Source organism: Diceros bicornis, chromosome 7 (genome assembly GCF_020826845.1).
Source record: "Diceros bicornis minor isolate mBicDic1 chromosome 7, mDicBic1.mat.cur, whole genome shotgun sequence".
NCBI lineage: Eukaryota > Metazoa > Chordata > Mammalia > Perissodactyla > Rhinocerotidae > Diceros > Diceros bicornis.
In genome coordinates, this window is record NC_080746.1 from 51,832,703 (window position 1) to 51,857,886 (window position 25,184).

Below are 25,184 nucleotides of genomic sequence, written 5' to 3' on the forward strand. Positions count from 1 at the left end.
TGCATAACCTTGGTCAAGTCACGTTACTCAACTTTTTCTCTGAGCATTTTTCCCCCCACTGTAAAATGAGGGCAGCAATGCCGTCCTTGCTAGTTCTGTGTGAGGATTAAAGGAATGCAAATAAAGCCCCTGGCCCATGAGGCACAGTGTAGGTATTCACGCAGCCATGTCACCACTTAATATTCAAGGAAGTTGAGATCAAGCCTTATTTCCTCTACGTGGCCCTTTATAATCCCTCTCCTTTGCTGGATCCTTCTCATTTCCTAAACCTTTATAATTTGTGCTCAGGCTCAGAACCTCGTCTTTCTCTACATTCCCTCCTTAGATGGGCTCATGGAATCCCATGGTTTTTAAATGCCATCTACGGCTGATGACTCCCAAATTTAAATTTCCAGCCTGGGCCTCTCCCCTGAACTCTAGACCCATAAATCTAACTGCTTGTGCAATATTCCTACTTGGATATCATAAAATCATCTCAGACCTACCATACCCCAAATTGTGCTAAGGTCCACCTGCATCACCACCAGATCTGCTCTGCTCCCATCTTCTCCCATCTCAGCGTCTCAGGCAAAATCACTGGAGTCGTAATTGTGTCGCCACTTTCTTTCACACCTCATATCTAATCATAGGCAAATTCTGTTGGCTTGATCTGAGTAGTACAACCAGAACCCAACCACCTCTCACAATCCTAGTTCAAACCAGAATCATCTGTTGCTGACTTGGTCCCCTAATAACCTATCTACAACCCAATCAAGATGGTCCTTTAAAAATGCAATTCATATCTGGCCACTCTGCTATTTGAGTCTCTCAATATTGATCCAACTCAGCATAAAATCTAAAGTTTTGAGCATGACTCACAAGATCTTACAAGAACCAGTCCCCATCCCCTAGCTCCATACTACCTTTATGAGATTCTCTCTTCCCACTCTCCAGCCATTCTGGCCTCCATACTGTACCCTGAACACGCACACTCCCTCCCGCTCAGGGCTTTTGATTTACTCCTTGCTCTTACTAGGATGTTCTTTCCCCAGTTATCTGCGTGGCTTGCTCCCACATGTCATTCCAATTTCTGCTCAAATATCACCAATTAAGAGACTTTCTATGACTATCTTATATAAAATAGTACTACCACTTCACCCCACTGGTGTTATCCTCCCTCCCATAGCATTTATCTCCACCTGATACAGTCTTTTCTCTCTATTATAAGCTCCTTAACAAAAGAGACTCAGTACCAGCATTGAACACCTAGGAAGTATTCTGTAAATATTTATTAATGAATGAATGAACCTATCTAGTTCTGTTTTCCTCATTGAGTAAACTCTTGTGGCATATATATTACTCATAATTGTACTTTAGTTGTTTATTGTTACACAAAGGATAATATATATAAATTATATTTATGTAAGATTCATAGTTTACATAGCTCTTTTTACAATAATTATTGCAATTATTACAACTGTTACCTCCTTCGATCCCCATAACAACCCGATAAGAGAAAGGAGTATTCCACCCATATTTATAGATGATGAAACTGAGGCATACAGAGAGTAAGTAATTTGCAGAAAATCACACAAATAATAATGGAAAAATCAAAACTTAAACTCAAGTCTTATTACTCTTGATCCAAGATTTTTTCCATGAAATGTAGACAACTTAAAATTTTCTGATTTGCATTGCTGATTCACCTTGAGTAGTACTTTTCTTTCTTGGAAAAAAGGATCAATTTTATATATTTCTTTTGTATCTCCACTTTGCCTAACACAGAGTAAAGTACATAATAGGAGCACATGCAATAATTGTTGCCTGCAAGTGTGAATATACATACCCACACTCAAATGTCATAAAAGTACATTCTTCCCATAATATCTCAAAAATTCTACTTGGGAGATTTTTATCACTCTGTAGGCTCAACTTCAAGGCAAACTTATTCCTGCATGAAACAGTACAGTGGGAAATAGAAGACAAGATAAGAGGAAGACAGACACAGAAAGATTAAACAGACAGGCAACTAGTAATATAAAAAAGACCCCAAAGGAATGTAGCAAATCAGGACTTGACTGAGAAACATCCAGATCGATCTGGGATAGGGTTAGGAATTTGGGGTAGGACGTGGCAGTGGGAAGCTTGAGCAAGCAGTGTACCTATAGACAGGTGAGTGGCATTCTCTTGACTAAGTAGTCAGTATGGCTTGGAGCAGAACACTTTCTTGGGGCCTGTGACAGAAGAAAATGCTAGTGAGTGAAGCAGGGCGTGCCTGCACCCAGAGTGGGGCTCTATAGCCAGCAAGGGAGCTAAGGCGAAGGTTAGGAACTGAGACAGAAGCCCAGCGATAGGACTGCTGCAACTCTGTGAGCTCAGGGTTTCCCTCATAAGCAGGTTTCGGACACCAAGATAAATCCAAGATCACATCCCTCCACCCTCATCTCCCCTCCTCCACTCCTCCCCCCGGCAGCCTAGGTCCAGATGGCCTCAGGAACCACTGAGTAGGTCTGAGCCTACAGTACTTATCTCAGGAGAACCCTACAGAAAAGTCACTGAACAGGCAGATAAAAGCCTGATTTACCCACTTAGAAGCCTGTCCACTTCTGAGCCCTCCCTCCCTCCCCTTTAGCTGCCACCCGATCTTCTCAAGCAGCATCCTCCCTGACATAGCCCCATCAGCTTCTTGGGAGATGGAACTGCCCTGCAGGGCCTCGTGAGCTTAGAGAGGACCCTAGGCATCTGCATCCGGCCATCAAGTCACCAGCAAATAACTTCCTGTGGGCCTATTTATCTTCTGTTTTAGTCAGTGGAACCAGGGTCTATAAATTGTAGTTGGGATGCAGGACTATTTTCTGGGTCAGGGATGTGTTGCACATCAACAGTGGAGCAGAGTATCAGTGGGTTCTCTTCTGCACAGAGTCCATTTGCCTACTGTAGAGAAACAGACATGCACAGCGGGCAGCAGGCCCCCAAGGTGGACGGGGCGGCCATAGACCTCTGCGCTGGACAGGAACCGCAGAGACTGGAGACAAATGAACTGCTGTTGAGCAAGCCCAGCACTTCTTTTACAGGCTCTGAAAGCCTCCGCATGCAGAGTGGAAGCTGAATTTTGCTAACGGCAAATCTGGTGCTTACACTTGGCTCCGCATTCTATTACAAGTGTGTTTAAGGATCTGGTGTATGTGTTAAACATTCTGGGGCTTTATGGCCCTACACAAACAAAACAGGCAGCAAACATCAGAAGGCTCTTGGGTCAGAACTGGTTTTAAATCCCAGCTCTGCCCTTTGCTGTGGGACTTCAGGCAAATTGCTTAACCTGTTTTCTCATATGTAAAAGGACTCCATGATGTAGACTTAATTATAAGGTGAAAACAAGGTGAATCAAAGTGTCTGATACATAGCAGGCACTCAATAACTTAGAGCTTGTTTAAAATTAGAAATAATTTGGGCAACAAGACTTAGACCAGCAGCATAGCATGGGGATTTTAAAGAAGGAATTTGGAATCAGACCAAACCTGGCGTGAATCTTTGTCCTTCCACTTACTGTTGAGGTAACCTTGGGCGTGTTATTTGCTTTTCTAAGACTAGGGTATAATAGTATTGCCCATCTCATAAAATTTTTGATATGACTAAAAGACGTGATGTCTTTAAAGTACAAAGCATAGGACCTTTTGCATAGTAAAACCTTAATAAATGTGAGATATTATTATACCTTGACTGGATAACCAAAACGTTAAACTCAGTTTAATGAGACATATTTTAACCAAGCTATCCTGTGTGCATGTAATTTATAGTTGTGTATTTATTATTGGGGAAAAATAACGTTAAAATAATCTTCAGTTGAATTGTTAATCCAATTGAGTGGAACCAGGGTTTATTGGCTCTTTATTAGAAGTGTGGGTGCTGCCTGCTGCGATGGATACAAAAATGAATAAGGAATGAAAATAAAATTGATGTACCAAGCACTGTGCTGAGGACTCTCAGATGGATTATCTCATTTAATCTTTTCATATAGTTTATATTAGTTCTGTTAGGAAGAACGATTCATGGTCATTGTGGAAAGGTTGGAAAGAGAAAAAATTATACAAAACAAAAATTAACATCACCCATTACCACTGCTAGCTATTTGCCGTATTTCCCTCCTGTGCTTTTTCTGTGCAAAGCGCATGGTCTGTTTAAACATCAATTCCCTCATCTGTAAAATAAGCACAACACTCTCATCACCCGAGGGTGGTTAGACAACAAATGAGATCCTGTAAGAAAGAGATCTAACAGTGCCAGGCATTTGGTAGAGGCTCAACAAATTGCTATATCCTTCAGATTCTATCACATATGAATAGTTTCTTAGAGCTTTTAGAATTAACATACATCCGAGAACATGAGAATATGAAGTGGTCTTTCAGAGGGGTTGCAAAACCCAGGGATAGATTTGGAGCATCTTCCTAGAGTGCCAATTTACTCAAAGACTTTAGTGGGTGATGGTAAAAGGTATGATTTTTATATTAAAAGCCACGTAATTATTGGGATGCAAAATTCTTTACACAATTTTTAAGACAAAATAAGAGACTGCAAAGAAACGGTACATTTGTGGTGGGCCAGCTCAGACTAAAAGCCCAGCCTCAGGATATACTTTCTTTTCCTCGGTCATTATGGACCTTTCCATTGAAAAGTTCAAGAGGTACTGCTAAGAGACCCAGAGCTACAGAAGGGTTTTAAGCAGAGAACTAATATGGTCAGTGTCAGGTATTCCATTGCTTTGGTGGTCATGTGGGAGATGAGGTGGAGGGATTACTACAAAGGGAAAACTTGCTGTGAAGCTAGTGCAATGGTCTGGGTCGTAAGAGATGAGAGCAAGAACTAGGAAGATGGAAGTGGGATGATGTGGAGGAGACAGATTCAGAAGATTTTGAACACAGAATAAAGAGAACCTTATCGTTGTTCAAATGTAGAGAAAGAGCTGGGTGAGAGGGATCCTAAGATGATCCCTGGGTTCTCATTGGGTGGACGGCAGGCCTGGAGGGACTATGGACTTGTATACACGCAGATACACACGATCATTGGTAATCGATAATAGAGATCTATGTTTGGCCCTAAAACTTCTTGGCAGCCCTGCTACACTAATTAAAAGAAAACTTTATTATATATATTCCAAATAAATATAAAACCAAAGTTCTTGAAATGTCTTGTTGTTTCCCCGGAAAGTATTTGAAGAATTTTACTGTCCTAGATAGGCCAGAAGTTAACAATTGCCTCCTTTAATCACTACTTCCTAGATGAGGAGGAAAGTGTGGCTTTGGGGAATCATTAGGCGAAGACTGTGCACGTTCTTAGGGCCTCTGTGAAAGTGGTCGCTCTTGCTGCAGAAATGAAAGTGCAACCATGTTTCAGGACCAGAGCCCACTGACGTGAAGGCACGTTTTCTCTTTGACAACATCAGGGCAAAAATTAAACATTCATAATATGGTAATTAAGAGCTGAATAATTTACTCTTACTCTCATCTACTCATAAAGTAGATGTTGGTAGTGTGAAAGCTCCAGAACAAAACACAGTAGAGGGAAAATAACCATGTTCATAATAACCACTATAATAATAATAATAACCAGTATAATAATAATATAATAACCATAATAACCAGCAAAAATAACCAGTTCATTAACTATAAGACTGGACTGTGAAGTGAACACTGAACATGTTTCTTCTTTTATGAATAGAGTTTGGAAAGAGTGTACTCTCAAACCCACAGGCATTCAGCAGTGAATCCAGCACATAGCACCCCAACCCCCCTCTGATGAGCCGGGTGACCAGGAGCAAGTCACTCAACTAATTTGTGCCTCGGTTTTCAAATCTGACATTAGGCATGAATGATTCCTGTCCTGTCAACATCACTTCACATCTGAAAGACAACAAAGATAACAAAGACGTCAGTTATTATCACACCAGGCTCACAGTAGCCTTGTGGAAAGCCTAATGTTGGATTCTTCCAAGATGTTCCCCACTATGACTGCTCTGGAGTAGGTTAGTCTGTCTTCCTGTAACACTTAGGTCACTAAGATAAGGGAAAGAAACTCCCTGATGAAGCAGGTGCATTCAGAATTCTATCAAAAATCGTAAATCCACTTAGCAATCTCTGACAATCAGAGATACCCTCAGAGTTTCATTACAATCAAAGATATATTCAGAGCCTATCATAATCACAGATAGACAGTTGATCAGAGGAAACATAAGTATTTTCCTTTTATTCCTCTATGAGAACTCCCAAGGTTCCTTTAGTGTATATGGGCCCTGTTCTCACACACCATCCTTTGAATTCACTATCTAGCTTCAAAGATCCCAAGTCTCTACCTCACTTTGAGCCCAGAATTTCTCTGTCTCCTGAAGATACCCTTCACTGGGTGGCCAAACTGTGCATCAAGGTTAAAATGCAGACAAGGACCACCCAGGGAAGAGACCAGTGCATGAGTCAAGGTCATTGAGAACAGACAACAGGCAGACCAGGCTCAAGTGCTAGCGTTTACTTACATCAAGAGGAGAGAAAGAGCGCACAAACTCCAGCCTCTTGCAACGCCTCGGTCCCTCATGGCCAGCAGATCCACTCTGCTGCCAACGCAGGAGATGTGGCTACATACACTCTACTTCATACTGCAGGAGAAAGACCTCAACCCTGCCCCGGACCCTGGGTCTGAAATATAGAAAGTTGGGGGCGTGTGTGCCTGAGGGCTAATGACACATTAATTTAAGAAAAACAAAGGAGTATGCGCTTAGTCTGACACAGGGAAAGATACTCCCACACAAGGCAATAAGCCCTGCACAGACCGTGCGGACTCTATCTCTTGGTAAGGAGTGTTCCAGACCCAACGCCCATTATTATGTGGTTGAGTGGGAGCTAAAATACTGCATGCGTGGACTGCCTTTCCCAACATACCCAAAGACCCTCCTTGACCTTTCTTACCTTCTCATGAGTAATACTTAAACAAAACTTAGACCAAAAAGGAGAGCCCCATCTATGTGGGCTTTGCCCTTTGTTGAAGGCATATATTGAAGTCTGGAGTCTTAGTTGGAGGGTCGTAAGACAGAACTACTCTAGGCTTTTCTGCACTATAGCACTTACCCTGTGGGTTGCTGTAAGAATTAAATAACATGAAGTATATGTTGTGTTTGGTGCTAGTGCTTGGCACAGAGTCAGAGTTAACACATGGCATTTATGGAGGTTTTCAATATTAAAGATCAGACTTTGTAGGGGTAGACAGGTGAGTGAGGCTTGGCCCTGCTTCAAGGAACTTAGTCTAGTGGGAGAGACAGTCTTATAAGTGACTCAAGTACCGGGAGGAGTAAAATGAACAGCATTACAGACACAGAAGCAGGGAAAAGCGTTTCCCTGATAATGGGTAAGTTTCAATAGTTGGAGGTTGAGTGTTGAGCCTTTCTAACCAGAGGGAACAGCATGAACATGGACATTGATGAGCATGTGTATGGTGCGCTAAAAAAAGTCACAAACCCCCTATGACTGGAGTATAAAGGGACATGAAATGTTGAAGGAAAGGGTAGGCTGGCCCAATGGTGGAATGCCGAAAACACCAGACTAAAAGTTTTTTAATCTACTATGTAATGGAAAGCCATTGAATTTGGGGGAGGAGGGTCAGGCTGTGACCCAGGGAGGTGAATGTGGGTAGAGGTCTCCCTTTGAGATTCTTTGGGGTCATCTTCCAGCCTCCCTGCTTATCTCCACTAACAATCTGCCAGTCTCCCAGCTAGGGTTCTCTTAGCCCAAATGGCACACAGTATGTATGCCCAATAAACATTTATTGAATAAATAGTTGAATAATCATCATTCACTTTTTCCTCCTCAGTACGTCAGGAAGAAAGAATAACCAGGTGAATTAAGTGGTTTGTTTGGGACTAAGAAGGGAGAGTTCCAGTTCTGGCTCTGTGGTGTACGACTGATATAAGGTCACCTAACCTCCCTGGGCCCTGTTAGCTCTTAAACATGGAGGAAATAAAGACAACTTGCCTCCCAGAGTTTTAGAACGAGGGAACTAATTAAAATTCCATTTGCAAAATCTAAGGGAAAACACTAAAAGCCAGTTCTCAGAATTCAAGGTCGATTATGTATTTCAGTACGGTTGAGACGGCCTAGACCCCTCACCTGTTTTGCATGCCTGCTCCCTTAGTGAGAAGAGGGAGGGAAAGATGCCTTTTTAATGTTCTGTGTAGAACATTAAACAATGTTTAATGTTCAATGTTTAATGTACAATGTTTAATGTGTAGAACAAAACATGTTCTACAGAGAACATGTTTTGAAAGATTTTGTGTATCAAATAACAATTAGCAATAACTATCTCACCATTTTTATTAATCAAAGGTATATATCAGCCAATCAGAACTTATGACGTGCCAAAAACTAGTTACCACACACTAATTTGTTATGTTCCAGCCAAAAACAAAGCAATTTGTTATTTTAATTAACCTTAATCTGAGTAAATGTATTATTTGTTAGCCTTTTGGAATGTAGAAAATAACTTTCAGTTCTCACTGTTGTCTTTAAAAGTTCTTATGTATCTTGGAATTCTAGGTTGAGTGTCAACAGTAAAGGCCTCAGTTGCTCTACTTGTAAACAGTAAAAGAGAAAGAAGCAACCAACCCAATGTTGCCAAACTTACTGAATGTGTCAGTAAAAATTATACTGTTTATTCATTCATTTACTATTGCAAAAAACATGTATTGTGCGCCAACTATGGGCTAAATACACATGATAAACAACACAGTCCCTGCCTTGGAGGAGTTAATAGTTTGCTCATTTATTAAACAAATACTTATTGTTCATCTATTGAATGTCAAGTGCTATGCTAGACACTAGAGATCAGAGATAGAAGATGTTCCTTCAAGAAGTTCATGGTTCCACACCGTAGTTCCAAGCCTCATTCACACAAGCATATCCAAAGAACATGAAGAACACTACCAGCATCACAGGCTTCTTACAATAGTAATTTTTGCTGTGGGAGTAGCGGGAGAGGAAAGACTCCCTAGAGATTCCTCCCAGAAAGACTCCTGTTTGAGATTCCCAGGGAATCTCAACAGTGGGTTGAGAGAAGAATGATCCAGTTTATTTGTGAAAGTCCCCCCCCCAAACGCACACACGTATACCCTACAACCAATCCAAGGTGATTCTGATATGCCTCCAGCAGGACAAAGAATCACTGGCTCAGGAAAATGTGGATGGATATAGGACAACTTTTCTGGGGACATTTGAAATTGATGGGAAGACTATAAGGACAGGATCACTATAATTGAGAAGAAAGATCATGTGCCTTTGGGTTATGAGAGTGGGAATGAAAAAGAAAGGACAAATATGAAAGGTATTTCTGAGATAGAATAAAAAGAATTTGGGACATGAATGTGGGTGAAAAAAGAGGAGGTTTAAAGCCTTGATGGCTGGGAATCTGATCAGGATTGGGAGTTTCCTTGATCAGGATCAACGTTGGGAGCTTGGGAGAAGAAATTGGTGTGAAAGAGGGGGAGGAGGTAATGTCGATTCCTAGATGTGTTCTGTGATGTAATGGACACATAATTTTCTGAACATGACCTTTCAAGCCAAAATCAAATCACAATTCTGACTGTACTAACTGTGAGTCCTTGAGCAAGTTACTCTGCCTCCAGCTACCATTTCCTTATCCGTAAAATGAGGTCAATAGAGTTTGCCCCAGAAGGTTCCTGTAGGGTTACTATATGCAATGGTATAACAAGCATCCACATAGGGGCTGCTGAGCAAACATTTCTCTCCCCTCTTTGTTGCTGCCGTTCTAGAGAAGCATGCTTAGAGAATTAACCAATATGTACAGGCGTACTTCACCAGCGCCTCTTGAGCTCCTGGTAATTCCCAACCAGAACTTCAGAAAAGACCGTAATATTGTTCATATCTTTCTCTATAGTCTCTGTCTAGCTTTTCTCACAGGAATCGCCTGATGACTTATTGCCCAGCAAGGACTAGGTTATTAAATACTCCCAAAGCCATTTCTATTATCCCCTTCAGTATATCTATGCACCTGCTAAAGACAAAGGTACCTTCTGCTGTTCTGGCCACTAGGAATGTGTCTGAGCTTTAGATGGAGCGTTCCACTAAGTCTCCTGCCATGACTACCTCCAGATAAGGCCTTGTTTTCAAGATGTTGGATTAAAGAATTTCAATCACCAAACATAAGCCAGGGGAGCTGCAAAGAAACTGGAGAGAAAAGTGTTAGGAGAGTGATTTTGTAGATGACTATTCTGAGGACTTGACGAGGAATAACAATAAAGGGCTTTTGACTTTGAAATTCAGGTTATTGAAATGAGATAAAGAAAGTGAGGCAGATCTAATGCATTTCTTCAGTCTTTTCATGCTTTCTCTTGCTCCATGTCAGCTCAGATATTTCTGACAGTTATTTTACCATCCTCCTTACAACTTCTTTTAGTTACATCATATATGTTTTGGCTGGATAGTTTCAGGGGTTGGTTGTTATTTATAGGCAAAAAATTGGCAATTTAAAAATGAGTTTGGAACTTGGCACTTAACTTATTCTCTGCTTGCCCTTGAGCAAGTCACAAAGTCCATAAGGGGAGTAGCGTGTAATTAGCCTTAGCTTTCTCATCTGCAAAATAGGAATAATAACCAAGTCTACTCCCTGAGGTTAGCATAGTTAACATAAAGTTGTATGATGCTTTATCTATAACTGTCTTGATTTTCATTCACAATGTTTTAAGTGGTGCTTGCTATCTAATTTTCTTGATCAAATCTGATAGTTCTATTTTATTGATCTTTTCAAGAACTAATTTTGTCTTTATTTTCTCTTTCTATAAGATTAGGTCTTATCTTTCTTACCTTTATCTTTGTACTTTCTGATTTATTCTACTACATTTTTTCTACCTTCTAAGTCAGATAGTTAGCTTGTTAATGTTAAGCTTTTTTTTCTAATGTAAATATTTAAGGCTAAAATTTTCCCTATAGTACCACTTTAGCTGCAACCTGCAAAATTTTGTATGTAGGATTTTAATAATTAGTCAGTTCTGAATACATATATAATATATAATATATATATATTTTTAATTTTCATTGTTATCTTCTTTGTCTCATGAGTTATTTAGAAGTGCTCTAATTTTAATTTCAAATGTGTGGAGATTTTATGTTTAGATACTGCCTTGTTGACTTGTAACTTAATTGCATTGAGGTCAGACAACATGGTCACTATGATATCAATTGTTTTTGATGTAATAAGATTTGTCTTATATACATTAGTGTATAGTCAGATTTGTAAATATTTCATGGGTTTTTGAGAAGAATGTGCATTTGCTAACTGACTTGATAGAAAAATTCATATATGTCTTTTAAATCAAGCTTCTTTGTTGTTTAGGTCTTCTAAATTTTACTCTTTTTGGTTAGGTTTCTGTTTGACCTATCAATAATTGAAAGAGGTATGTTAAATTTTCTCTCAATGATAGTGGAATTTCTCAATGTATTTCTACAAAATGTTGCCTTATATATTTCAAATTATTGAGATATATGTATAATATATATTTTATTATATGCATATGTGTTTAGGATTGCTCTATATTCCTGGTGAAGAATTTTTGCCATTATGTTACCTTCTTTATTCTCAATAACATTTTCCCCCTTAAGTTATATACCTATCATATTTTTCTTGTTTTATGTTCATTAGATGTGTTTTTATTCTTTTACTTTCAGCCTTTCTGCATTTGTATTTATTCTTAGTTATTGGATCTCCCTTCCTTTTTTTGAGCTCAGAAACCTAAGGAATGCTAATGGCAACAATTGGAAAATAGATCCAGACTTTCACTTGGAAAGAATCTTAAAGAACCTCAAAGTAAATCACAACTACAAAGTGAATCCCCTCTACAGTATGTTCAAATGGCCATCTAGCCTCCTTTTACATCCATTGACAGAGAACTCACTATCAGGAAGAGACAGAGAACTCACTATTCATGAAGAAGCCCATTTATTCATTTGTTCATTCATCTATACCTCTATCTATCTATCTATCTATCTATATATCTATCTATCTAAAGAGAAAGAGATTTATTGCAAGGAATTAGCTTGTTCAATTGTGGGGGCTGACTAGGAAGTCCAAAATCTATAAGATAGACCATCAGGAAAGGCAGACAGGAAACTCTCAGGTAGGAGCTAAAACTTTAGTTACAGGCAGAATTTCTTCTTCTTCAGGGAAGCTCCAGTTCTGTTCTTAAGTTTTTTCAACTGATTGAATCAGGCCCACCCAGATTATCTAGGATAATCAACCTTAAAATCAACTGATTTTAATCATATCTAGATGTTAATCATATCTAGAAAAATACTTTCACAGAAATGCCTAGATTGAACTTGGGACTTGGGCCTAGCCAAACTGACATATAAAATTGGCCATTACAGGTAGCTTCTCTTTACTAGGAACCATGTTAGGCATTTTGCTTCATCTTATATCTTTATATCTTTTAATGGCCCTTGAATTAAATATTATTATTTTTATTTTAAAGATGAGAAAATTGCAACTTAGAAAAGTTAAGCAATTTAATGTTGTTGTTATTATTAACATATGTAGGGAAATGGAAGCATTGAATTATAAAATAAGCTGTCTGTCTTCAGTACACATGCAAATCTGCTAGCAAAACGTCTGCTACTTTATGAATCTCAGTAAATATTAGTTCCCTTACCGAATTGTTCTTGAACCATCTTCATTTTAAGACAGTTGCTAGTAGCTGTGCCTTCCACTGGAAGTGAAATGATGCTCAACACATTCACTCAGGGTATGTTTGCACATGAGTGTATGTGTGTGTGTGTGTATGTGTGTGTGTTATACAGAAGGAGGCTTTGCAGGGTAGTGCTGTTGTGGTGGTGCAGCTAGAATGGAAGGCCATATTCCTGCCCTCACTGGGGTGTGGTTCCTGCCTTTGGAAATGCTTTGAGCCACCTTGAATTAGCACTGTATGTTATTGTATTTACTGAATTTATTTTTTTGATGAGAGAATATTTTCAGTGGCCCCTTTTCTCCCAATAGCAAGTCATTCTCCACATGCCTAAATTAAGATAGTTGGGATACCAAATTCATAATCAGAAATTCTAATATATTGTACACATATTCTCATGAACGCTTGGGACACACATCAGATGGTAGAAAGGATGATGCCAGTGTAAGGTTGTGTTGCTATTGGGTTTCAAGGATGATAGGGGCAAGTAAGGAGGGTGGAGTGGACTTCTTTGCTTAGACTGGAATCATTGGGTAAATATGGGCAGACTTAGTGGATTTCTTTGGCCCAGGTGACTTAACATAATTGTGACTGATCACAATTTTCATAATAAAGATGAATATTACAAAATACCTTTGGGCATATTTAGATAAATAGCCTTTCTGAAATTAGAATCCAATTAGGTCCTGTGACTTATTCATCTCCATAATAAAATTTTCTTTTTATATAAATTTTGGCATAAACAGTCTTTGGAGACAAAACCAAAATTTGAAACATATGATTTCCTAAATATGTGAACAATGATATGAATAACATCTTTTGTATAACACTCAATAGTTTATAAAACATCTATACAATACGGCGGAATGGAAAGAACACTATATTTGGAACTATACTTGGTGTGGTAGGTTGTATTATTGTGCCTAATGTTCACTGCCTCCCCTTTGGGAGAACTATACTTCACCATCTCCTCCCCTCACACAGTGATGCAGACTTGGCCATGCGACCTGCTCTGGCCTAAGAAGTGTATGTGGAAGTAGAGCATTGCATGGCTCCATCCTCTGTCCTATCTCTCTGCCAAGAGACAAGGAAGGGCTGCCCTTCTAGCCTGGTGCACAGAATGACATGGTTGTGAAGCTGAGTCATAGACAACTTGCAGTGGGCATTAGAATGAGAAAAGCCTTTGTTGTGTAAACCACTAATATTTTGGGGCCATCTTTTACCACAGTATTATTTAGTGTAGGCAGACTGACACATCTGGGTTTGATTTCTGGCTCAACCACTTATTAGCTGTAAGTCTTAAGGAATGTATTGAAAGTCTATAACAATCAATTCCCTCATCTATTTCTGTAGATGAGTGACTAGTACCTCCTTTCCTGAGTTATGTTGAAAAGTAAATGAGAAAATTGTGAAAATGGTCTAGAATAATTCCTAGCACATAATAAACATTAACTTCTTCCCATCAACTGTATGGGGCACATAGTAGGTTCCCTTTCAAAGCTAAAATCTTTCTCTGTGAAAAATTCCAGCCATCCAGTATATGGCTAAGCATAACAAAACACAAAGAACTCATTTTAAAATTTTTCTTTCTCATCTATCTTCTCTGATCCTTTACTTCTTTGAGTAAAATAGAACTTTCTTTAGAGATGACTAAGCTTGAATTCAGGTCCTATAAAAATAAACATTTGTTCTAAAGCTAAAATTTTAGGAAAGCCAATAGTTTTAATTTCTTGTCAGAGAGTAGAATTTTTTAAATCTATAAAAAATTAGATCCAATCTTCAAACTAATGATACATCAGGTTTAAAATAAGCCACAGATTAAAATTTAAATTGAATGATCAAAACCCTCATAATCTTAATTGTGAGATTAGCAGGATGAAGAAGTAACTTCCTTGGAAGAAGGATAAACACAGAGGTACTACATATCATAAGTGTTCTCAAGTATGAACTATTCAACCTGGGAATAAGGAAGTCGTGAATTCATGGATATAATTACATTATACAACTCATCTGTTGAGGAGCCCGTTACGGAAAATCCAGAGTACTTTGAAAAACAGCTCACACAAGGGTCTGCACAAGAGGCAGTGTGTTTCTTCCTGCCCTGAGAAAATGCAGAGGAGGAGTTAGCATGCTCTGTGTTCCTTGGAGACCATGCCTTACTCCTCCTGGTATGAACTCTCCTTTGCCACCCACCCTCAGCCAGAGCCTATAAAGTGCCTTCAGTCTCAGGTCACACTGCTTGGCTACTGTCCCAGGTTTGAGGCTTTTATCCCAAACTCACCCAGATCAGAAGGCGAAGGACACAAGAAGGAACGATCATTTACTAAGAACGGCCATGTACCTTTCCTTCTCTAAGTGTGAAATACTCAAGATTTTTGCTACTTTGACTTCATTTCCCAGTAGAATCTGAGTCTTAGAGAGCCCAAGAACCTTTCAAAGGGCTCACAGTTACTAGTTGATCTTTAACATCCTTTTACATCTTGGGATTAATTAATTTAAAAAAACTGGAAAAAAAAGTGTCAAGAAGGTAGGTAAAATTTTAAAATATTAATAGCTACCATTGCTTAAGCCTTTGATATGAACCTGGTATTTTGAATAGGTAATCTTTAATCCTCACAAGGACCCGTTCTTCAGATGACAAATCAGAGGCTTAAAGAGGTTAAAGAAATTTGCCCAAAGTCATACAGCAAATAAGGACCAGAGTCACTGTTCATACCCAGATCTGCTTTGGCTTCAAAATCAAGGCTCATTCGTGTATATTCTACCGGGTTGTTTGGCCATCTTATCTGATTAACTACCACAGGAAGCACTTATGAAAGCAGTGAAAGACGAACTTCATTTGTTTTCCCGAGGCCTGCTAGCGGCAGCAGGTTAAACAAGGATATAAAAACTGTCTCTTGTGAATTGTTATGGATTTCATTTTAAATAAAGAATTGGCTTATTTCTGTAAGTAGCATAAAGAAGTATTTTATTTTTAATATTATTCATTAGAATGTTCACCGAAAGGGAGGCTGGAATGCTGAACCTCTTCTCCAGGAAGAAGGCTGAGCCAGTTCATCTAAAGTCTTGCTATTCGGCCAGATTTTTCGCATTCTGCTCAAACATGACCTACCCTTATAGTCTCTCTGGTTGCTCCCCCAGGAAAAAGCTGTGCCTGCTTCTGTGAAACATTGATTTAAAGGGAGTCATTGAGTCCTTAAGTCTGGCCCACAGTCAACAGGGCTTATTTTTCAGTAGACACATTGGATGCCAGTCTTCCTGTCTTAAAATTTCAAAAATACCCTTGCCTTAACTTCTCCTCTTGCAGGTACCTGATCCTGCATCTTGGGAGAATTACAGGGAAGGGTAGGCACTCTCTTGTCCTGACTCTGAAGAATCAAGGAGATTCCTGTCCCTATCAGCTCCACCCTAGAAGTTGCTGGGACCTATTGGGACCCTGGGGTCACATGAAGCTCCTGGAGAGAGGAGCTGAGACATTGCTATACTCCAGCCTATGTCAGTGTTAGCTATTGAACAGATCTGGTCTTCAGATAGACAACATCCTGTCTTCCACTCAAGAGCAGTGGGAAGACGAGGGCTGATTGAGCTTCTGCGAGCACCTTGCTACTTAAAGACTATCTGTGGACTAGAAACATCAACATCACCTTTGAGCTCAATGGATACAGAATTTCAAGCCCACCTCAGATGAACTGAATCAGAATCTGCATTTAAACAAGAGGTAATCTACATGCATATTAGGGTTTGAAAAGCACTAGGTTAAACAACAGTTGTCAATTTTGGCTGCACGTTGGTATTGTGGTATTGCCAAGAAGTTTTAAGAATTACTGATAGCTGGTTTCCACCTCTAGGAATTCTTATTTAATTGGCCTAGTGTATGGCCCAGGCATTGAGATTTTTTTAAAGCTCTCTGGATGACCCTAATGTGTAGCCATGGTTGAAAACCAATTCAAGTTCTTGAACAGTCCAAGCCTTGATATCGATTATTTTACAAGAAAGAACAAGGTGATGCGTAAAGAAGTTAGTGAGGGAAGTGTTAAGTTATTATCTAGGGCTGAGTTGGTGCCTGGTCCTTCTTTTCATTGGCTAAAGGGGCTCATGCCACACATGAAATTTGAAAGGAGAGAAAAAATCAAAATCTCCTAGGAAGATTAGCCATATAATAGAGTACTGATGATCCAACATCTCCAATCAAAGAAAATCAAGAATAAAGCAGTTAAGGAAATGAGGAATAAGAAAAAGGTTGAGGGTCGAAACCTACTAATGAGCTTCTATTCAATCTTATCTCATTCTCGTGACCAAGTCAGCCAGATGTTCCTTTAATTCTAATACTTTCTCTTCTCTTTATCATAAAATATTCCTCATAGAGAAATCTCTACCATCAACAATTGCCACAACATATCTTTTCTTTTCAAATAATAAGTCCTGGAATGCTTGCAATGAGAAAAAGTATGTGAGAAATATATATTTTCTGTGGTCCAGCCCAAAGTTTGAGACATACATAGCCAAAATGGATACTCTAAGGAAGTGAGAGGGAAATGAAAGAAAGGGGACCTGCCTAGTTTTGAGGCTTAAGAGGATCCCATGGGGAAAACAAAGCAGTAGAGAGCTTCTGTGATTGCTTTGTTTCCTCTGGCCCAAGGCTGGTTGGTGCCTCAGCTCCTTTAACAAATAATCTCCTTGAATACAGTTTTCCTAGAGTAGAATTTGTGCATCAAACTAATTCCACAATTGACCTGTTGGAAACAGTATTTAAAGCCCAGCAGAATTAGAGAGAAATGCGGTATTCTATTTATTTGACTGTGTGTGGCACTAAATATAAGGGTCCGTCACAATCAATGGGCCACTTTTTAGCGACATTTTGGGCTGAGAAAGTTTTGAAATCAGGAGAAACTGAATAGTCAGAGCCAGAGAAGTATAAACTCAAGAGGTAGCGCGGGGCTATAAATTTTCCCAACGTTGGGAGATGCTCGCCTTCCCCTCCCCAATCTTGGTGAGAAGACATCTAGGGACACATTTTTCAGAGGGCTGAATTCTGATGTGTTGTCCCTCCCCACATCTATGTAGAGTTGTGTTCAGTCCTCTATACTGATAAGTTCAGATTTAATGTAATCCTTTCAAGGGTTCTTGCATTGTTCTCCCAAATTTTTGATGTTTAAAATTATTTCCAAAGAACAAAACACCTTAAAATCTTAAGTAAACGAGTAAAAAGTAAATAAAATGTGACTCCTTCACTTCTAAAACCATGTTTCATTTTGACAGATCAAGAATGGCTGTATCCATTCTTACCTAGTATCTAGAATGACCCCACACTACTGTATGTTTTTAACTTCATTACATTATCCGTGAATTTATCTGAACTTCTACTAGACTATGAGACTTTCCAGAGCAGAGACCACGTCTGATTCATTTTTTTATCACAAATACCTGGAAGAGAGTCTAGCACAGAATGAGTGCTGCTTACATAATTGGGCCCCCTCACCCCCAAAAAAGACAAGAGTAGTGTGCGAAGACAAAGCAATCAGATTGGTAGCATTTCTGAAATTCTGCATACGAAGAACATATGCTGAGTTGAGGTTATTCAGGCTGAAGAAAGAAACTGCATATTTTAAACTACTTAGTCTATTTATTTAATGATTAATAGTTAATTCAGGTTTCTATTCCTTCTTAAGTCAGCTTTCGTAAGTTATAACCTTCTAGGAAATTGTCTGTTTTGTCTAATTTTTCAAATTTATTGGCAAAAATGTATTTCAAAATAGTATTATCTTATGATTTAAAATCTCTGATACATCTGTAATTCTATCTTCCTTTTTATTCCTAATCTGTTTCTTTGTATCTTCTCTTGTTTTCTTGATCAATCTCACAAAATATTTATTTATTTTGTTGCTCTTTCCAAATCACCCACTTAGAGCATTTTAATCCTCTCTACATTTTTTCCTACTTCATACATTTTTGTTGATGCATTTTATTATTCTTTCTTTCTAGTGTATGTGTTTATTCTCTTCTTTTTGGTTTTTTCCTAATCTCTGAGATTGGATGTTCAGCTAATTTTCAGCCTTTTTCTTTTCTAATATGAGCACGTAAAGGCCACAAATTCCCTCTGAAACTGCATTAGCTATGTACCATAAGTTTTGAAAAGTATTATTTTCATTATCATCCATTTGTAAATATATTCTGATTTCTACTCTATTTTTTCTCTGACTCATGATTTAATTAGAAGTGTGTTTTTAAATTGGAAGCCCGAGAGGGAATTTCTAATTGTCCTTTGCTGTGAACCCCCTCACCTTTTTTTCGCATTGTAGTAAGAGAATATACTCAATGATATTGATCCATTGGTAGATATTGAGATTTGCCTTTGTTTCCTAAATACACGATCAACTTTTTGAAATACTGCATGTATGCTCAAAAACAATATAAGTTCTCTCGCATGTTCGTTATATCAAAGTTAATGTTCATCACTACTATAGTTTAATTTTTTTTTTTTATCTTTTATGTAGCCATTGCAAAGACAATTGTGTTAAAATCTATCAGTTATGACAGTGGACTTGCCCATTTCTTTTGCTAATTCTCTCAATTTTTGCTTTACATATTTTAAGGCTACTTTAATAAATCATACAAATTTAAAATTGATACAGCTCCTTGAGAAATTATTCTTTTATACTGTATATGATGACCCTTTTTATTCCTAATAATGCTTTCTGTCTTGAAGTCTACTTTATTTGATGTTATTATGTCTGCACCAACTTTATTTGATTAGCCTCTCTCTTTTCCAAATGTATCTTTTTCCATCCCTTTATCTTGGGTTTTTTTGTCCTTGTGTTTTCATACATCTCTAGCTGAAAGGCAAGTTTAGACTATTTATTGTGATTATTAATTATTTATTTAGATTTATTTCTATCATCTTATTACTGCTTTGTATTTAAAATGCTTTCTCTATTTTTTTAACTTTTTACTTATCTCCTGTTAAATTGATCAAATTTCTGTTATTATACTCTTTTTGATTCTTCAATTTTCTATCAAGTCATCCATCCTACTTTCTACTATTTTGTTGGCCACTTTTACATTTTTAAAGTTAATCAATATCTTCACCATCCTTTCTAACAACACGGGGCCTTAGAACATTTTACCCAAGTCACCCACTTCCATATTACCTATCATTGTTGTCTAGTGTTTCAGTTTCATCCTGTTTTCAGTCTCTCTAAATTAAATATTATTATCACAGTGTATATAATCAAGGTTTGTTTTAAATTTATCCATGTATTCACCAGATTCTTTACTCACCATTTCTTCATTCATCCCATGCCTTCATTGTGGGTTCAGTTTTCCTCTTCTTGAAATAGATCCTATTGTATTTTCAGCTAGATCTCTTAAGTGGTAAATTCCTTCAGTTGTTATGTATCTAAAAATCTTTATTTGTCTTCACTCTGGAATGGTACTTTAGCTGAATATAGAATTCTAGGATAATAGTTATATTGTCTCAAGCCTTTAAAGATACTATTCCATTGTTTCCTGGTCACTTTGCTGCTAATGAGAAATCTGATGTCAGAATAGTGGTAATTTCTTTCGAGATAATCTGTCTTTTCGTCCTGCTATTTGAATGATCGTCTCTCTGTTTTAGTGTTCTGTAATCTTACTATGATGGTTCTAGGTCTAGGTTTACTTTATTCTGCATGAAATTCATTGTGATTTTAAATCCGGGGGACTAAGCTTTTTGTCTATTTTTAAAAGTTCTTGGTAACGATTTCTTTTAATATTGCATCACCCACCTTCTCACATTCCTTCTATTTTCTCTTTCCAAACTACTATTAAACGCATTTTGGATCTTCTTATTCTATTTTCCATGTCTCTTAACCTGTTTTGTATTGGCCATCTATTTTCTCTCTGTGCTGTATTCTAGATATCCTTAAATATATTTCGGTTCACTAATTCCCTCTTTATCGTGTCTAATCTTTTATTTAACCCATTATTTCACTAGTCTTTTATTTCAAAATTTTCTTTATATCTAGAAGTTCTCCTTGGTTCTTAATCAAACCTGCCTGTTTCGTTTATTATTGACTTACAGTTTCAACTTTTCCCTTTATATTTGTAATTATTTAAACATACTTAATTTACCATTCTTATCAGATTCTTCTATTATCAAAGTTCTCAGTTATTGAGAGATTCTGTCTCCAAAAGTGCTTTTGCATTTGTTTCTACCAGACACTTAAGGAGTATCACTAAACTAGAACCAATCTCATCTTAATTTCTCAGCTTGGAGTTTCCTGATATAAGATTGACTCCCTAGTTTAAATTTGAACCTCAAATCCACATGAAGCACAGATCCAAGACTAAAATATTTACCTTTTGTTCCCCCATCATCTAAAGCTTCGATGCAAGCTACAACATGAACTTGCACACAATGTCTTTGCCATCTCCCCCTGATGGAGGAAGATTGTTCTCTTTCTGTCCCATCCGTTGATGATCCTGGATTTGTACAAAAGGCTTGCCTAAACCTGCCTGTCTCATTCAGGACAGAGATATCAACTCATGTCTCCAAGTTGTAATAAAATATTACAGAAACTGACTCTCCATTTTCACCCCTGCCCTGACTACCGGCAGCTACATCATCAGCTCTCTCAGACTATGTTTTCAGTTCCCACTTTACTTCTTGAAACTGAGGAATTATCTCTGTTTCAAACTCAGTTTATGCTTTGCAGAATATAGGTGCCATAACAGGGAGTGCTAACAAAAGGAGGCTCCTCAAATTGTATATTCTGCAGTACATATTGCCAGAATCAGCAAGTCCTTTGAATGACTTTTTCATTGTCCTCCACCTGTTGCTATATCTCCTATGACGTGCATGTGGGGAAGGAGAGGAAGGGAAGGGGCAGGGGCTATGGAAGAATACCAAACAGGGAATTATTAGTCACACGTTAATAGTCCTGGCTTTATCTCTATTTTTCCAAGTGGCCTTTGGCAAATTATTTTCTCTTTGAGTCCTGCATTTTCCATCCATAAAATAATGAGTTTAGACAATAAAAGATCATAATAACCCTTACTGTGTCCCTTTTTGAGGACTCAAGATATGCCTGGCACTGTGTTATATGCATTATATTATCTACCTTATGTTATATACTCAAACAAAAATTCTTTAAGAAAAATATTGTTGTCTCTGTCTTTTAGATAATAAATTGCAAATAAGGAGGATCGCATAATTTAGCCAAGAGCTCAAAGCTGCAAGTGGCAAAGCCATGTTTGAACACATCTGTTTGTTTCTAAAGCATGTCTCCTAGGCCCTATGTTACTGTCCCTCTTATTCTCTACAAGAGAATCATGAAGATTCCTGTCATTTCTAACCTTCTCTGAGTGTCTAATAAGTCTTCAATTCCATGTGTATGTGTAACTTTCATTTCTCACCCTGTCTTATTCAGGGTCTCAATGTTCTCATCTCTGCAAATCTAATTCTCTTCTCGTCCTCCTCACCCCAGGTCACTGCCATGTATAATTATTGGCTGAATTAGTAGTGTATGAGTGTTTTAACACAGGCTTCTTGAAATATCGTTTCTGGAGGGCTGGAAATGATTCTACACATATTCACACACTCATATCACAACAAGACCAGACATGATGTACAGTGCCCACTGCCAAGAGCTCCTTTACAGGAAAGGATATGGGTTTTGTTTTCTATTCTTTATATGGACTTTGAGAGAGAGAGATCAAAGATACATTTAATTTCCTCAGAATGAAAATGGCCCTCCCTCTGTATTTAGATGGTTTATAATATCGCTCTTTCAGCAATCAAATAATATTAGGCAAAAAAAAGAAAATAAGTACAGCATATCAGAGCCCTAGTGTTCTTTATAGTGCAAGTTAATCAGATTTTTCTAGTTTGTGAACTGCTGCAATTCATATAATTATTAAATAGATACTTATTGGGTGTTCATTTGTTTGCTAATTTTTTACTGAGCACCAGGAATTTTGCTAAGCATTGAGGATAAAGTGATGGATAAAACAGACAGGGCACCTGTTCTCACAGAACTTATAAACCGGTGGAGAGATGAAGAGTGAACAAATAATCACTCAAATAAATATATCTGTACAAATTGCACTAGCTGACATGGGGGGAAGGATTGGGCAATGGCAGAGGATAGCATTTAGAGTGGGAAAGCAGGTCAGGGAAGGCTCCTCTGAGGAAGTGACTTGTAAGCTGAGCCCTACAAGATGGGAAGGGTGGGAGGAATAGTGTCCTAGGCAAATGGACAGCAGATGGAAAATCCTGAGAGGCAAGATCAGAACTTTCAAGGAACTGGAGACAGGCCCAGGGGGTGACCCAAGATGAGGCTGGGTTGCTACGGAGAGATAAGATCACACTCCGGTTCTTAACCACCTTAAGGATTTGGGTTTTCATGCTTAAGAACCCAATAAAAGTTTTATGCGGGAGAGTTATTTGACCTGTTTTTTGTTTTTAAAGACCTCCCGGACTGGTGCACTGAAAATATACTGGACAGTATCAAAAAAGTAAAAAGAGGGAGAACAATTTGGAGATGACTGTAGTGTTCAGGGATGGAATCATGATGACTTAAACTAGAGCCGGGAGTGGTAGGGATGAAGGGATGTGATTAACGATATATTATGGACTTAGAATGGAGAAGATGGATGCTGGATTGGATGTGGGAGGTAAGGGAGACAATGTTTTCAAGGATGGGTGCCAGGTTTCTCTCTTAGAAAATTAAGTGGATGGAAACACCATCTACTGATGTGAACACATCAACATAGATCAGACCTTAAACTAAAAGCAAGTACTGGCAGTTTAGACTGGTAGTTACCACACAAGGCCTGGGGATTTTGGTTCTGTGTATGCATAAAAATTTTAATAGCTAATATTATTGAATGCTTACTCCTTGCCAAGCACTGTTCTAAGCATTTATGTATATAAACTTGTTTATCCTCATCACAACCATTTGAGGCAGATAATGTTATTATCCCATTTTAAAAGTGATGAAACTGGGGCACAGAGATTCTAAGTACCTTGCCTAAAATCACTCAGCTCATACATGCAGACTTTGGATTTGAACCTATGTAGTCCTGAGGCACAGTCCATATTCCTAACCACTTGTAGCCTAACCTCTCCTTTTCCAAGAATTTCCTAGTCTAGTCTGGAGGAAAGCACAAAAACCAACCAGATGAAAATAGTGTGAGAAATGCTATAATAACAATTAGTAACATTTAGGAGCAGAATATGGTGATTCACAGTGTGCTGAGGGGACGCAGAAGAGACTTATAAGCTTTCATTGAGGAAATGGCATTTAAAGGATACTTTTTAATATAGTAGAAATTTACACAGAATATGGGCCCTCTGAATGGTAAATGTCTTGGAGGCAATGTCGTGCTCACCTTTGTGATTCCAGGACCTCGCCTTGGCACACGGTAGGTGCACAATGAATGTTTAATGAAGCCAACTGAAATGAAAGGCACTAGAAACAAGGACGCTAGCTCAGGACACTCAAAGTGCCCTGCTCTTCTCTTTTCCAAAAACCTTCATTTCCCCACCCTCCTTTAACAAATAAGACAAAGGCAGTGGCTCATATACAGGAAGAATAACTTTGCCAGGTCAGCTTTAAGGTCGCAGGCTTCAGGAATGTGTTTGATCTAAAAGCAAGGACTCTCTGCCTTTTTGGTGAATTTGCCTGCAGAAATCTTTAATGTGTTTACCTACAAACTAGCACTTATTATTATTTTCATTATTAGCCAGATTTTAGAAGGCTGTTTCAAAAACTAGAGTGCACACACATATAGGCACAACCAAAGCCTGTCCCTCCCATACTCACTGCATTTGAATTAGGCTTTCCAGGAATTTGCACTCAAAAGATTTTACATTATCTCTTCTGTGTGGGTGGTCAATTACAATTCTGCCAAAATCGAAACAGAAACTTTAGGAGGATTACAAGATGTTTATGTTTTCCCAGCTGACCCTGCCCACTCCCTCTCCAGAAACTCTGGGAGGCCCCCTATGTGAAATGAACATGTTTTCTCACATTGTGACAGACCTTGGCTGGCATTCCTTCCTCCCTAGGGTTCCCTCCACTTAATCAAAGCAATCCTCCTTTCTTATTCCCAACTTTCCATTACTTAAGAGAAGCCTATTGATTTTGCCCCTGAAATGACACAATCTTATTTTCAAGTGTTGGGGATGTGTCTGCAAGTGATGAGCAAGGAGATTTGGGATAAAAATAGAGTGAGATTAGTATTGAGTTATTTTGTTCAATCAAAAGACAAAAACATACAAAAACATATTGAATGCCTCTGTGCCTGGTAGTATGCTGGGTGATGGCAATAAAAGATAAGGCACCTTCCGTTTATTCAAGGAGCTCTCAGTCTAGTAATGAAGACAGGCATGAAAAACAAGTAATTTTAATAGCATGATGAAAGTGCAATGACAGGTGTAAGTGTGAGGCGTTATGGGCATATGCTAGAGTGAGGGGAATGGTAAAGGCTTGCT